At 34.4% G+C, this 13,023-nt stretch overlaps 1 protein-coding gene across 1 annotated transcript in view; it reads left to right on the top strand.

Annotated features, from left to right (window-relative positions):
• The window catches only part of LOC144445501 (uncharacterized), a 61,837-nt gene that overhangs the window by 5,136 nt on the left and 43,678 nt on the right, over positions 1–13,023 (top strand). The window contains exon 2 of the mRNA XM_078135084.1: positions 9,702–9,765. The gene's annotated coding sequence lies outside the window, so the exon portion shown is untranslated. The remainder of the gene's footprint in view (positions 1–9,701; positions 9,766–13,023) is intronic.

A 13,023-nucleotide genomic window follows, 5' to 3' on the forward strand; every position in this document is an offset into this window, starting at 1 on the left:
CTAGTTTTTCATGCTGACCCTAACCTTTTTTACGTATTCGAGAAAAAATAATAAAATTGCAAAAATTGTGAAGTCTCGCAAAAATAGTGGATGCAGAAACTGACATCAACTTAAAAAGACAATATGAAACTGTTCTTCCAATATCTGTAATGGCTGTACATCTGATGAGAAGAAACCAATAACACAGAGACCATATGGAAAACAACGGAAAACATATAACTACCTGAACTAGACACTTACATATGAAAAAAAAGTATATGAATATTAATGATGTCATTCTCCACTATCACGTTATTCCACATCACAGTTTAGCCGCTACACTAGGCAGCTATATTGTTCTAAATTATTGGATTATCTTTAAATGGTATCTGTCAGGATGGTTTTTAGTTACCCAGAAATCATCACATATTTTGACTTATTTAATAGATACTATGATACTATCACATTTACATTTCATATCGTACATAAATATGAAAAGTCTTGAATTATTAATATGACAGCGTCGAATAATTGATGACATGGTGAATATTTCATTTAGAAGTGGTTTGATTATTTAGTATGATAAATTACACAGTATATCTACCTTCAAGTGTGTGATTTCCTAAGGGAATCGTTCTTTTAATTATATATTTCATACTATAGTACAATGTGAGAGAACCTCATGATGCATGATGTGTGGTGCACCTGTGAGTGTTTACATATCATTGCAAACCATTGCCTCTTTATGGAACTAGCTAAAACGTACATCATCGCAAACCACAGCCTCTTTACGGCACTGGCTAAAAGGTACATCATCGCAAACCACAGCCTCTTTACGGCACTGTCCAAAACGTATATCGAATTGCAAACCACAGCCTCTATATAGCACTTTCCAAAACGTACATCATTGCAAACCACAGCCTCTTTACGGCACTGTCCAAAACGTACATCATTGCAAACCACAGCCTCTTTACGGCACTGTCCAAAACGTACATCATTGCAAACCACAGCCTCTTTACAGCACTGTCCAAAACGTATATCATCACAAACCACAGCCTCTTTACAGCACTGTCCAATACATACATCATCGCAAACCACAGCCTCTTTACAGCACTGTCCAAAAAGCACGCTTCATAATCAATTTCATTGTGTCAGCAGAAACGTAATCTGGCTTGTGAGGATGTGCTGACAGTGTTCTCTGTGGTGCATTTTTTGACTCAGCATATCAGATAAAAGTGGCTAGTGCGTGAGTGCAGCAGAAAAGACTGCAAGCACGAGTGCAGACTATCACCAAGCATCTCACTGGCATTCCCACATCAGTCATAGGATTCTGTTATCATTACATAATTATCTACAACAAATTTTCACCCAAAATACTACTTTGCATTCATGTGATTTCAACAGGGACTGTTTGTGACACTCATTTGCATACAGGCACGCAATAATGTTTTCGGTATCGCACTGCAGTGTAAATACCATTAGCATGCAAACATGCAATATGCAAGTAATCACTCGTACATGTATATTTCAGTGTGTAAAAATTTATGAAAAATGGCAAAAGGTGACAGCTACAAGGGCTTTTAATGATATATCATTCTATGGGATTAATCTTTATGCTAATCCTTGTCATCCTGGTACATCAATATTTAATAAGGACTATAGTAGTATAATTTGTATGCCCTAATTCTGCTTTGTCATACTCAGAAATAAAAGTTAATGGAATGAATTAAACAATCCAAATATAGTGTATATTTTACTAAGACTCTCTGTCGCAAAACTTGTGTGAATTTGATGTTATTCCCCAATATTTTTCTTCATTCAGCCAAGGAAAATACGATTGACACTGACCTAAGGGATCTTTGTTACAGCGAGTTATTTTACTGAGACTCTCTGTCACAAAACTTACGGTGTTAATTAGATGTTATTCCCCAATATTTTTCTTCATTCAGCCGAGGAAAATACAAGTGACAATGACCTAAGGGGTCTTTCTCTTTGTCACTACGGGTCAATAGATGAGTAGTGACATCCCTTAGGTCACAAGTATTTTCCAGGTGAATGAAGAAAAAATATTTGCAAATATGATAATTATACCGGCGCTAGTAATATTAAAGACAAATCAGGGAAAGTAATGGTGATTTTGAACGTTTTCACTCACATTTCAAAAACAGCAGAACCAGTGATGTAGACTCTGACACGTGTTGTCGTGACGTAGATGAGCGTTGTCATGACGTAGAGCGACCAGAGTACATGTATATATTCCATATTTTTAATTCTAAGTGGCTCATGCATGGTATAATGTATTCTATTGTATCAAACAGAATTGTTTTGTGACAATGAATGTTTAAATTAGATTCTAGGTTTATGGTAAATATACTGTCTATTTATGAAATTTAGACCAATTTAACCACATTGTTCTGCAGTATGGAGACCAAACGCTATTGAGGAAAAATATCATTATCGTATTGTCTGTGGATGGGAACATAATAGAATGATCTTTTCCTTGTAACAAAATAAGATAGTGAATAACCAAATGTATGTAATGATTTCAAAAGCTGGAAATATCTTATATCAAAGTTTTGGATGAGTTTATACTATACTAAATAATTTTAAGAAAAATTTGTCTCTGAGGTACTTTTTTTTCATCCATTTATAAAGATGGTAAATAACAAATTACAAAAGTATCTGGGGAAAAAAACTTTCATTTATCCAAGTTTTGGATGATTCAGGCTACTTTAGTTTTCAGAAATATTAGTCCCTGAGGCACATTCTTCCTTAGGCGCATTCTTCATAAGGGTGGCTAATCATAGCTAAAACAGTTCTCTGATAACCCCTATTATCAGCGGATGATGATAAAAAGTGCAACTTGATATTGACTTTCAATACTGTCCTATAAGCTGTGCTGATACCAGTGTTTTTGCTAACGATGGGGTACCTTTGTAAAAGAAAGGGAGAAAGGGGTAAAATGGCAGTGTTTCCCCATAGCGTCTAGGGTAATTTTGTTTTGGAACCCAGGTAAAATGACATAGGAACCCTGATAGATTTTACCTATTTATCACCCTCAGCAAAACACTGTAAACTGTGTGTATCATTTCAATTTTCATGTTGATAAAGTGCGCTGTACTGAAAGTACATTAACCATGGTTTAAAAACAGCACTGCCTTGACCACAATTAAACAGAAATGGTGATAAAAATTGCAACTTGATCTTGACTTATAGTATATATACGTATGAAGCTAGAGCTTATTCTAAAAATACTGTTTTATCATTTCCTTAATGAAGTATTACTATATGTTGTAAATCCATCAACCATAGTTTAAAAACAGTACTGCTATGACCCAATTAAAATCAAATGATACAAGTATTGCAACTTAATCTTGACTTTCAGCATTTATGAACTCAGTTTATATTAAAAATAAAATGATTATCGTTTTGTTTTTGATCTATAAAGTACATATACTTGTTGAAAATCCATCAATCATAGTTTAAAAACAGCACATGCTTTGAACCTATGAACTGAAACAAGTAAATGACAAAAATGATAAAGCTGTGTTACTAAAAATAGTGTTTATTACTTCATTGATAAATGCATGCTGAAAGTCAAGTTTGCACGGTTAAAAAAGCAGCTGTTATGACCCTAGTTTGGCCTTTAAAAAAATTGATCGCAAATAATGATAAACAACACAACTATATGTAATTCTAGATTTTCAATTTTTCAGCACACCTATATATATTATCAAAATTGATATTCACACTGTTCAAAATCCTATATTTATTGGTGGTATGCTGAAAAGTAGTAAAGTCTAGTGCTATCTGTGGCATTGAATCTCAGTGAAGAGATGATTGATACCATGGATAGCATCTTGACTAGAACTTAAGCTAACCATAACTAAAACAGAACAATTATAACCATGCATATTTATAGCCAATGATGATGAATAGAGCAACTTCACATGGACTCTATACTTTTCACGTGTTTGAAGCTGGTTTTGGCACTTGTCAAACCTTGGTAAATGAATGCTGAAAAAGAGGGGGGGGGGGGGGGCTTTCCATGTCAGAAACAGTAAAATTTAATGTACAAACCCTTATATACACTAATGATGATGAACAGTGCACCATTTCATTGACTTTATACTTTTAATATAATATGAGCTGAGCTTGGCACTTGTCATTATTTGATAAATGAATGCCGAAAGGAGGCTATCATACCTAAAACTGGAAAGTTTAATATAACCCCAGTGCACAGGCAAATGATGATGAACAGAGCAATTTTAATACAATTCCTGTGCTTTCAGTATACAAGCCAACTATGGAGCGGATATTGTCAATTTTCATTGTTTTGTGAATGCGTGCTGATGGGTGACAAACCACGACTAGAACAGCATAATTATAACCTACATTAGAATCTTTATTGTATCCGTTAATTAAGAAAACTACATTTCTTCATTGGATTTTCTGCAATAAGTGTTTAGTACATCATTATAGCAAATGATGGTTAACAGAACAAGTTTAATCCTGTGCCTTCATATACCCATGAAGCGGATATTGTCAATTTTGCTGATAGCTGTCTAACTACGACTAACACAGCATATTCATAACCCCTATTATAGGCAAATGATGATGAACAACACAGCTGATGTATTCCAGACCCACTACATCAATCATTTTCATTTAATCTTCACGTCTCACTAACTTGCCCCAGGATATCAAGGGTTGGATGTCGTCATCACTCACATGTGGCCAGTGATGTGACTGTAATGTGAGCTCCTTGTAGCTAATAGTCAGAGAGTATATGGGATCAACATTGTGATTAGCTGTTAATAGCTTATTTTAATCCTATCTGTTAATCCTTGGACAAATTAAACCCATCAGTTCTCAGAATGATTCAGCTCCCAGAGTTGTTGGCTAAAAAGTGTATTTATTGTATTACTCAGAAACTTTAATAGGTTCTTTGAAACAGTTCCCCACCTGTTGAGAGAGAGAGAGAGAGAGAGAGAGAGAGAGAGAGAGAGAGAGAGAGAGAGAGAGAGAGAGAGAGAGAGAGAGAGAGACAGACAGACAGACAGACAGACAGACAGACAGACAGACAGACAGACAGACAGACAGACAGACAGACAGGGGAGAGACAGACAGAGGGAGAGAGAGAGAGGAGAGAGACAGAGAGAGATGAAAATAAGTTAATAGTTTGTTGTATGCTTGCATGAATGTATTGAAAGCAAAATTTTTATCAGTGTATTTATCAAGATTTGTCTATTACATTGTACAGACATAGAATATAATTGGATCTTGTGGCTGTAACACTCACAGTAAAGTCTATTTTAGGAATGTATTGTGAATTCGGGATACATACCATGTCATACAATACAGTGAATTAAATTTACAGACATGCCAAATTAGTTAACAGTTGTAAAGTCTAGTCATAAAGTCTGGATGCCAACATTGTATGGAATCATTTCAAAGAGAGATCTTAAGATTCGATGAAGTATAGCACTTGACTAATAAAGTTCACACCAGCTACAGTATATGTACTTCTGTCAAGTGTTTGTTTTGTGGGTTGAACTGATCAGCAACTCTGATAGAGAACTCCTTTTTTAGACTTTTGTCATTATTTTATACCTGACAATGAAGAGAAGTAACACTTATATGTAACAATATCCAGGACACATCTGTATGATAGTGATAAATGAGTCCTGGTTAGTTTTGACAGGACAATTGAAAATACACATAGTAACAGCTAGGGGACACGGTCTAGCCAGTATGTCGAGTCAGATAACCAAGTCTGTGGGCTACTTTCCTTGTAGTCTGTAAGGTACACCAAGAGGGGCCGGGTGCCCTCACACAGAGGTCAACCCCTCTCACGCAGGCCAGTGCTGGCCAAGAGGCACGATTGTATCTAGTCTAGGTCCGGTACCGTTACGATCTCCACTCGATTAGTAAGAGACTACACTGGCATCCAGGCTATGATGTATCTTACATTTACTTTCCTTGTCAAACATTTCGTTTTCTGTTCTGTTAACTATGCAATAGTCTGTCTATGTAGGTGATCTGTGACTCCACTTCACCATATGAATAACATGAACACAGTGGAATCACACATCCAACAACATAGACATTAAACATACATGACAGGGCTGCAGTGTAGCTATTAACCAATATGTGCCGTGTTGAATGTCAGAAGTGGTGAGTAAGTGAGTGGATTGCTTCTTTGATAAACGAGCGATTTTGAAGCCATCATGTTATATACAATGTACTTAATAATATATGTAGTGCATTCATTAGTGTACAGTATGGACTCCGGAACCAAAGAATTTTTTTTCAGGCCTTACTTGTCATAGTGAATAACTAGTAGGAGCTACATGATTTAATACCAGACCCATTGAACCTAGTTTTTTGCTGCCAACCCTAAACTTTGTATGTATTCAACAAGTCTTTGGAGAACTTAAAAAGACAATATAAAACTATTCTTCCAACCTGTAATAATGGCTGTATATCTGATGGGAAGAAACCAATACCACAGAGACCATATGGAAAACAACAGAAAACATAACTACCTGAACTACCAGTAGAAACTCACACATGAAAAAAAAATCTACCTACCCCGCCTATTCTAAAATTGAGGTAATCAGAACCACACAATTTTTTTAGGCCTAGTAGGTAGTAATGATACATAAATTTGAACAAACAACATGATTTAATCGTTGAGACTAAAAATAGTCAAATGAAACAGGTGTCAACTAGGACTTTATTCAGTAATTTGATTTCTCAAGAGATTTACAGCACTGCTGATAGAGTTGCTAATAAAAGTGTTTGACACCTTTGATTCATTTCTGTGTACACACCAGTCACATCTGTAAGTCACCAAGAAAACACAAATTGATGCAATTAAAGGAAAACTCCAATCAGACTTGTGACTTTAGTACACTTGTATTCATTTATACTACTATCAACTTACATATAATTAATGATTTGGGGTGATAAAATAGCACCTCATTCAACTTTCAGAGTTAGCGCTAGCGCTCGCCACAGTCGCAAAATGCGAATAACATTCCTAATTGGTGAAAAAAAATTATAACAGTGTTGCCATGGTGGCGATTGTATAATTTGCTGCTGTCAATGGAAGTTTTCGGAGCCTCGCCCGCCCTACTCGCAGTCGTATCATTCCATGGTCATTCCAGCAGTCACTTTTTTATAATGTGTTCCCTGAATCTGTTCTTGCCAAAATTAGCATCAAAATCCCAGTACGGTGCGTCTTTTCCAAATTTGATGCACACGACATGTACAGATGTACACGAAAGCTCTACTGCACCTGATATGTGAAGCCAGTTTGAAGAGTTCCTGCAAGGGTTTATGGGAAAACCTAAGGCTCTCTAGTGATGACATAATTTTTACTCCAATTTGTATGCTTTGACAGTGTTGTCTTTGTATTTGTCATGAGACAGGAAAATGGGAAATGCTCAGCCTGACTACTTTGGCTTGATGAGTTATATGTTCTAGCCAATGATATGATATAATGGTACCACATAGTATAGTACTATCCTTCATCAAATCTCAAGATATCTCATATACAAATGATTCAGATACCACATTAGCATCTAGACTAGGCATGAAGTTGTTTAGTCACTCATCCAGCCAATCTACTGTGGCTTACCACTAGGAAATAATCAGCTGTTGTTGAATTTGACTGTCAGCTGTTCATGAATTTGATGTACAGTTGTTGAAAGAATTAGCCAACCACTGAGTAAATCAACTATATTGATGACAAATCTAAAGTCAAAACAAACACAACTGTTCACCATCAAACTGTGTCAACATTCTGTCTTCAGTAACTTTTATTTTTAACAGATGCGTGGTTCTCATTTTAATAGTCTAGAGGCTATCCGTGACTTCAAAGATCTCTGTACCAGAAAAGTTTCAATGCCAGAGATCACCTCTTGATTATCAGTACAAAGACTGTCTGATCAAAACCTTCATGAATATTGTAGAAAATCAGTTTCACAAAGTAAGCTTATATAGATATTGAAGAAAATTGTTTTTACAGTTCAAAAGTGGAGAAAACTTGTCATATTTTAAGAGTCAATTGTAAATTGACTCAAAAACTGAACTGAAAAAGCAGGAAGAGAAACTAAGGTCTATTTTAGTTTTTGAGAATTGAGTGAAATTGTTAAACTATGGTGAAATTAATTTGTATAGAGTATGATGTATATATCAGCCTGTTTTAATACAAGTTTCGTAGGGTTTTCAAAAGTAGGCAAACTTGTCAAATCTCAGAGTCAATTGACTCAAAACTGAAGTGAGAGTACGAAACAAAGGTTTTTGTTTTGTTTTTGAGAACTGAGTGAAACTGTTAAACTATGAAAGAAATTGGTTTGTATAGAGTATATATAAAATGAATGTAAACCTGATTAAATACAAGTTTCATATGATTTTCAGAATGGGAGAACTCATTAATCTCTGTTGATGCAAAACTGAATTTAAAGAGTAGGAAAAGAAACTAAGATAACAAGACATTGAAACCAAAACTGTGACTATCATGAAATCCATGAGATAAGATAGTTGAACTTTTGTGTGTGTACTGGTTTCAAATGATTAAAAAACACAATAATAAAGCCACTTCTGTGAAGTTATATATTATCTATAAATCTGAAAATACAATACATGCATGCATTGATGATAAAATTGAAAGCATCAAATCATATCTGTAAACATTTTATTATTATGAATATAATGCATATACTGTACTTTATATTGTAAAGATGTGAGATATGGGGTAAATACATGTATGCAATTTCTGTCTGGTACATTGATGTTAAAATAAAAAAAAAATTAGGCATATGCAGGATAAGATTTACCATCACAGCTGTGCTTTGTTAAGGTTGGAATACTGTAGTTAAAGTTAGATACAATGTGTTGTGCCACCCTATCAGCCAGCACTCACAGAAGACTGGTTACATCTGAATGACATGACATACTATAACTAATTCCATAATTTTGGCTGGAACCCCGGGTAAAATAACTTTAGAACTAGGGTCTATTTACATACATCCATCCATACATCCATACATACATACATACATACATACATACATACATACATACATATACATACTACGTATACTTGCCACCAGAACTAAACCTCTATGTCACACCAAAGTTTCATTTGTCATGATTTATTACAATAATATTTATATCAGATTACAAATAAATAGGATGTGACTCTCAAATTTCACTTTCATACATCATAAATTTAGAGTAACTCATTATGGTTTTATTTCCAGTTATGTGTGAAAGATAAACCAATAATATATACCAATTAAAATTTATATATTTTACAACAAAGTCATATTTATTTTCATCAGATAACTAATTGTAAGATGATAGCGGTATTTAATTCCAAGAAAGATGATCTCAAGAAAATGGACCTCAAAGTGTGGTACATGTAGTCAGATAAGGGACGTAATATAGCCAGCATTATGACAGCGAAGCAAAATTTACAGGCTAACCAAATAAAGAGTGTAGGCTAGAAACCAGGCTGTCCGGTTCTACGTGTACAATTTAAGAAATGCCTTCCAGTTAAAATATAGTCCAATATTGGTTTTCAGACCAACTGTGATCAGTATGGCTATTAAGTTTGATGAATGGAATAACACTATAACATCTCAAATCTCATGTGGATTGTACATATCATGATAAATGAATCCTCAAAAGTTATTTTATTTTTTTTGCAGATCAATGTGATAGCAAAAGATATCAAATCTACATTCCTCATTGGAAAGAAAACCATACGTCCAGGTATGACTCATTTTATGTGTACTTTACCTTAAAATATATCTGATGTATGTAATTACATACTATAACATGAATCCCCTATAGAGTGTACTTAATTATCATGATATATGGTTCTATATGTAGTCTTAGATAACCATGGAGGTAATAAAAGTTACATTTAATAACTATCTTACTTCAGAGACTTGGCTATCAGGCTCAATATATTTACTCAATATATATATTGTTAGCTGGTCATACCTCCTAGCCCTCATAGCCTATTTATTGCGCTGTTGAGATACATCATAATAGCTGGTCATACCTCCTAGCCCTCATAGCCTATTTATTGCATTGTTGAGATTCAACATTAGCTGGTCATACCTCCTAGCCCTCATAGCCTATTTATTGCACTGTTGAGATTCAAGGTAGCTGGTCATACCTCCTAACCCTCGTATTCTCTGGGCTACGAGGTATAACCAGCTAATATGTATATCGACAGTACAGTACAGTTTCCAGGCATTTTGGTTACCCAGTTTTTTGACACAATAAAGTATCATTCATCCTATCCTAACTATCTCATTATGAGACTCATGAATCGCAACAGCGCAATAAATAGGCTATGAGGGCTAGGAGGTACGACCAGCTAACGATATATATATTGAGTAAATATATTGAGGCAGATAGCCAAGTCTCTGAAGTAAGATAGTTAATATAAGGAAATTATTACCTTCATGGTTATCTAAGACTACATATAGAACTTATGGTAGTACTTTGTGTCATGTTTAATAATTGATATCACAGTATGTGATAATATCGGATATCATCTATGAAGTATACATATTACTATTTATGAATCATGGATAATAATAACTATAATATTCTCATGTAATATTAGCATCTTCATTTCCGGAGCTGTTGGCCTAACATTTATGTATTCCAAACTATCATACACATAGTCAAGTGCAATCCATGGCATCAAATCTCAAGATCTCTCTTTGAAGAAATGATTTGATGCCACGGCTAGCAACTACTAGACTACAGTAAATACATGTACTGTAGAGAGAGATTTCATTCATTCTGTCCGTGTATATATCCCATAATATCATACACACATTACAAAATCTGTAGGTATTATACTATTGTGCTTGTCCTTATAAAAGGGACATACAACTTACAAGAAGGCTTCAGTTTTTACATTTTTGAAGGTTTTTTACCTGCATTAAAAAGTACTTGACAGGTAGTATCATAGTTCATACTTTCTGAAGTATATGTCATGTAATGTACCGTAGCTCATTATTGGCTAAATACAAACCTGACAGTCAGGCAGATATATGATATGATATGATTCATTGCAATAATTTCGTTTGTGTATATTGAATGTCAAAAGAACCAAATGCCTGAAGACATACTGTTTCCAAATTCTAATATTATCGACAGCATTTTGTAAAGAGCTATAAGCAGGTAAAATCTACATGAGTTTGACAAGCATTTTCAGGCTCACTAAAATTATGGTACATGGTATTAAAAGCTGTGCAAATGTTACCAGATTTCCTCACTCTGTGACTGTCAGTGGAGTTCCCAGACCTAAGGGAAAGCAATGCTTGAATCATGAGTTTATGTATAAATTTTCATTGTGTAAGATTTGCTTAATAAGTTATATACTGAGCATGTGCTACTTTATAAGTGTTACCAAAAATACCGTTCTCTATGGACTCCTTTTTCACAAAGTGACAATTTAGTACAAAGAGTTGTGCATATAAAACAAGTACTCCTTTTCAACAAAGTGACAACATAACTCTGGCGTTATGCATGTGATGCAGGTATGTTTCAAGAGCTCTTTAAGTATTATCATAAGGGTACCTGTACTGAAGGCTCTTTTTATGGAACTGATCTTCAATAGAAATATGAATGATTTCAAAGTTTGTATTCGTGAAATTAAGAAATCTGGAGGAAGAATATTCTACTATAAAATGGAAAATATATTGTCCATGGCTCTATCAATAGGACAGAGACATAAACCTGGAAAATAATTAAATCATTGCGTGATCAAAGTCCGTCGTAGATGGGTCAAAACGTTGCATTCGTTCCCAATTTGTCATTCCAAAAGTAACTATATTATACTGTTTTGCCAGCAGAGTGTTTGATAGAGAAATCCAACGTATCAGAATAGGGTTATAAATCAATGAATTTAAAATCCCTTTTGTAATTTCAGTTCTGTGGATCAAAGTTTGTATATCCTCAGTAGGCAATACCACAGTCATTACTCACACGAGTAGAGATTACATTTGATTCATATACCAGCTGAGAACATTAAAATGTAAATATTATCAAAACCTGAGATTGACTCAGCATACCATGGTTGTGAGGATATAGCCAGCTACTCATGAAACTGATATTTGTATGTAATTATAAATACACTTGACAAATATTGATAAAGACATAAATTTCTCAAATTAAATACTTACCAAGGTTCATGTAATAGTGTCACTGGAGAGAACAGTGCTCAGTGCAATATAAGTAGCAGAGCTCAGCATGAAAGAAATAATCCAAGAAATAAGGATATCGTTATTTGGAGTTTTCTTTTTCTTTTTAATGATCGCAGAAGAAGCGTGAAATTCTGAGTAATGACTTATAACATCCTTATATGTTGGATTAAGTCTACTTAGTACCAAGGTTGAAATGAAACTTGTTTATACTTTAAACATTCATCAGGTCAGTAAAACATGGTAATTAATAATAAGCTCTTGCACCATGTTCAAGGGCTCTTAATACTAGTAATATTTTGCCTGTTCAGGTCGACTGGCTTTGTCAAACTGTTTGTTTGCTGACTTTACAACTAATTTGTTGTTCTATTTTAATGACAGGTTTCAGAATACATAACTGAGTATAACTGTGAAAAAAAATGATCAAGGGTTTCTATAGTAGCATTCTAAAATGTCTGAATGAAAGTAGAAAGTTTGATGCGTTGGTCCCGGAATGAAAACCAACAACTTGAACAAGTAACAGTCGTGAAATATTTGTGGCTTGGTATAAAATGGTGATTGACAGAATTATAAGTTTAGTACACCATAACCCATCTTAATCTTAATTTTAGATTTGAAGTAGTTTTTAAGTATTTAGTTAGTATAACACTCGCTGGACAGAGGGCCAATTATGACTAAGTGATATAATGTATTTAAGTTACAGCCTAACTTTTGACTTGATGGTGAACTTTTTCATAGTTCTCTCGCACATACACATGCACGCATGTAAACATACACACACGTAAATGCACACACATGAATG

This window comes from Glandiceps talaboti, chromosome 14 (assembly GCF_964340395.1).
Source record: "Glandiceps talaboti chromosome 14, keGlaTala1.1, whole genome shotgun sequence".
In the NCBI taxonomy this organism is placed as follows: Eukaryota; Metazoa; Hemichordata; class Enteropneusta; family Spengelidae; genus Glandiceps; species Glandiceps talaboti.